Source organism: Cherax quadricarinatus, chromosome 1 (assembly GCF_038502225.1).
Source record: "Cherax quadricarinatus isolate ZL_2023a chromosome 1, ASM3850222v1, whole genome shotgun sequence".
Classification (NCBI taxonomy): Eukaryota; Metazoa; Arthropoda; class Malacostraca; order Decapoda; family Parastacidae; genus Cherax; species Cherax quadricarinatus.
In genome coordinates, this window is record NC_091292.1 from 76,482,394 (window position 1) to 76,487,137 (window position 4,744).

Consider the following 4,744-nt stretch of genomic DNA (forward strand, 5'->3'; position numbering starts at 1 on the left):
ATCTGTGATTATCCCTGATTTAAGGGGGGCTAGTATATTGGTCCATATGTGGTCTATTATGGTTGCACTTGTCTCAGTGAGCCTGGTTGGTTTAGTTATTGTTGGTATGAGAAGTGTGTTGTTCATATTGTTGATGAAATCAGTTACAGGCTGATCATCTAGTAAGCCAAGGTTGATGTTGAAGTCTCCAGCTAAGAGAAGGTGGTGCTTATTCATTTGTCTGTTATTAGTGACTTTAATTTCTCACTGAAATTTGGGATGTTTGTGTGAGGTATCCGGTAAATGGCACCGATTGTTATAGGCGTCTTAAGGTTTTTTACAGTAAAATTAGCAAAAATGCATTCCCCATATTCGTCACTAAAGCAAGTGGTGCTAAGACAAGATAATTGGTTAGAGTAATAGATTGCAATACCACCCCCAACTTGGTTTGTTCTGCAGTTGTGAATTGCTGTGTATCCTGGTAGAGGGTAGATATCTATTGTGTCCTGCTTAAGCCAGGTCTCAGTAAGAATAATGCAGGAGAAGGGTGTCTCTAGTGATTCAAGGAGTGCTAGGAGGTCATCATAGTGTTTGCTTAAGGACCTGATGTTGTAGTTAAGTACTGATAGACTTTTAGCATTGTTTAGGATAGTGGTGGCTTCTGATGCTGTGTGATAAAGGCAGTTACTTTCCAATAGGTTTTGATTGGGTGTCAGATTATAGAGGTTTAGATCAGGGTCAACGTGATCAATCATCTTCTAGGTTTAAATTATGGTTATTTATATCCTGAGTTGTGTGTTGAGTTCTAGTACTGATATCTGTAGTGGTAGGAAGTTTGGACAAGTATATAGCTAGAGTATTTTGGTCATGTAGAGTATAGTCACTGCTACACATAATGAAGTTGATGTTGTCTATGTGTTGTGCTGGAATGAACTAAAGTACAACTAGGTATAAACTAGTAATATAAAAATACAAATTAAAAATAGAACAAGACTCTCACTTGTAATTGCACTAAGGTCTAATAATGACTTTTGTGGAGTCTATGCTTTGAGCTAGAATGAGCTATAGTACAATAGGTTTAATCTAATAATATAAAAATACAAATTAAAAATAGCACTAGTCTCTCACTAGTAATTGCACTATGGTCTAATATAGTGAATTTGGTATTGACTATGTATTGAGTTAGAAAGAGCTATAGTACAACTAGGTTTAGTCTAATAATATAAAAATACAAATTACAAATAGCACCAGTCTCTCACTAGTAATTGCACTATGGTCTAGTATAGTGAATTTGGTATTGACTATGTATTGAGCTAGAGTAAAACTGTGATTAATCTAATAATATAATAAAGGCACAAGACTCTCAATTGTAATTGCACTAAGGTCTTATATAAGTTGTTTACAAGAATTAGAGTATAATTAGATTTAAATTGACAGGATAAAATACACAAATTAAGGTAGCAAAAGAATAATAAAAAAATGATAAAAATAAAAATGGCAATGACTTGGTTATAATATGCTAGTAAGATGGAAGACAGGATAATATAAAAGTTGTACTTGAAAATACTAGTTTAAAAAAGTATGGAATAAAAATGGTCAATAAAAGAAGTTTACAATAAGTTTGATCAATATAGTTTAAAGTAAAATTGGGCAATAATAGGGATTTAGAATAAAATTGGGCAATTGAGTATTTTTTAAAGTGAGGTAGAATTATTGAAGACAAGTTATGGTTAGTTTATAATAAAATAAGATGGAACAGTGATGTGGTAAGTTGTAAAAAAGGAGATAGATTCTGTAGATATTAAACACAATTAAGACTATGAGGTAGAATGGTCGTTGAATACAACAATGACAATCAAAAGTAGTTGGGGTATTAGAATTTTAGGGGGGCACAAATTTATGACAATATAACACTAACGGTGGACTATGGGTATTATCTGCACTTTACTCTGATTCTGTTAGTCCAGCCTCACTTAGGAATGTTTTAAGGTCATGTTCTGTAGAGATGAAGTATCTCTTCCCAGTGGGCTGTTTCCTAACTGCGATTTTTCCATCCCTCACAAAGCACTGGTGGATTTTTTGGGCATAGCGTAATTTTCTTAGCCGATAAAGAAGGTTTTGTCTTGTTTTGGTAAGGCACTCATTGACGTAAACATCAGTTTTCATAGAAATAGATGTTTTTAGTAGGTTGTTTCTTTGTAGGCTAGTTTGGAATTTTAACAGCACTGTTTTTTTACCTGCTTGGTAGCCCATCAGTTTGCAATCCTTTAGGTCGTCACTACGTATGTTAAGGCGAAGGTGGTCCTTGATAAGCTGTAGGGTGGTCTCCATGCAGGTCTCTTGGGTGACTGTGGCTGGGAGATGTTTCCTGTTAACTACAACAGCGTCAGATAGCTGCTGTTGGTCATTATGGTCTTGGAAGTTGGTTATGACATTGGCAAGTAGTTGGTCCACTCTTGATCTTTCCTCTGTAATGTTGGTAGTAAGTAGGGTGACTTGGTCTTTTAGAGTGTTGATGGTGTCTAGGGACTGGGTGTGGGTGTTGCTAAAGGCGTCTTAAGTTTTTTTACAGTAAAATTAGCAAAAACGTATTCTCCATATTCATCACTAAAGCAATTGGTGCTAATACAAGATAATTGGTTAGAGTAATAGATTGCAATACCACCCCCAACTTGGTATGGTCTGCAGTTGTGGATTGCTGTGTATCCTGGTAGAGGGTAGATATCTATTGTGTCCTGTTTAAGGCAGGTCTCAGTAAGAATAATGCAGGAGAAGGGTGTCTTCAGTGATTCAAGGAGTGCCAGGAGGTCATCATAGTGTTTGCTTAAGGACCTGATGTTGTAGTTAAGTACTGATAGACTTTTATCATTGTTTAGGATAGTGCTGGCTTGTGATGCTGTGTAGTAAAGGTAGTTACTTTCCAATAGGTTTTGATTGTGTGTCAGATTATGTAGGTTTAGATCAGGGTCAACGTGATCAATCATCTTCTAGGTTCAAATTATGGTTATTTATATCCTGAGTTGTGTGTTGAGTTTTAGTACTGATATCTGTAGTGGTGGGAAGTTTGGACAAGTATATAGCTATAGCATTTTGGTCATGTAGAGTATAGTCACTAATACACATAATGCAAGGAAAAAGATCTGGGGGTGAGTATAACACCGAGCATATCTCCTGAGGCGCACATCAATCAGATAACTGCTGACGGGCGCCTGGCAAACCTACGTACGGATAGCGTTCCGATACCTCAGTAAGGATTCGTTCAAGACTGTATACCATTTATGTCAGGCCCATACTGGAGTATGCAGCACCAGTTTGGAATCCACATCTAGTCAAGCACATCAAGAAATTAGAGAAAGTGCAAAGGTTTGCAACAAGACTAGTCCCAGAGCTACGGGGATTGTCCTACGAAGAAAGGTTGAGGGAAATCGGCCTGACGACACTGGAGGACAGGAGGGTCAGGGGAGACATGATAACGACATATAAAATACTGCACGGAATAGACAAGGTGGACAAAGACGGGATGTTCCAGAGAAGGGGCACAGACACAAGAGGTCACAATTGGAAGTTGAAGACTCAGATGAATCAAAGGGATGTTAGGAAGTATTTCTTCAGTCATAGAGTAGTCAGGCTGTGGAATAGCCTAGACAGTGACGTAGTGGAGGCGGGAACCATACATAGTTTTAAGGCGAGGTATGATAAAGCTCATGGGGCAGGGAGAGGACCTAGTAGCAATCAGCGAAGAGGTGGGGCCAAGAGCTATGAATCGACCCCTGCAACCACAAATAGGTGAGTACAAATGGGTGAGTACACCAGGAGAGTGGTGGAGCACTTGGATGGGAACAAGATTATAAACGATGACCATCATAGATTCATGGGAGACAAATCCTGTGTCACAGACCTACTGGAGTTTTATGACTGAGTAACAGAAGATACGAGTGAGAAGGGTGGACTGATTGCATTTTCTTGGACTGCAAGGCCTTTGACACAGTTCCTCACAAGAGATTAGTGCAGAAGCTAGAGGATCAAGGACGTGTAACACGAAGGTACTGCAATGGATCAGATTATTATTATTATAATCAAAGGGGAAGCGCTAAACCCGGAGGATTATACAGTGCTTGGGGGGGGGATGTGGAAGGCATTCGGGCTTAATTCGGGGAACTGGAGCATAGATCCAATTCCCTAAATCAAGAGCCCCTCACCAACATCAAGGAACCTTCCTTGAGGGGCAATGGGTCAGAGAATACCTGACAGTGAGGCAACAGCAAGTCATGATACATGATGGGGTATCACAGTGGGCGCCCATGACGAGCAGGGTCCCACAGGGGTTAGTTCGAGGACCAGTGCAATTTTTGGTATATGTGAATGACATGATGGAAGGGATAGACTCAGAACTGTCCCTGTTCACAGATGATGTGAAATTTAATGAGAATTAAATCAGATGAGGATTAGGCAGGACTACAGAGAGACTTGGACAGGCTGGACACATGGTCCAGCAACTGGCTCCTCGAATTTAACCCCGCTTGTAGATGAATGGTTCAAAGAACCGACACGTTGTTAAATTAGACACATGTGCAACTCTTGGGTATCTTTATTGAGGAAACGTTTCGCCACACAGTGGCTTCATCAGTCCATACAAAGGATAAACTTGAAGAACAGGAGGAGAATGAGGTAATCAGTCCCTCAACCTTGAGTCGATGTGGTCAGTCCATCAATCTTGAATAGAATACGGCATATGAGCGGAGAAGCAGCTTATAAACCGTATGGC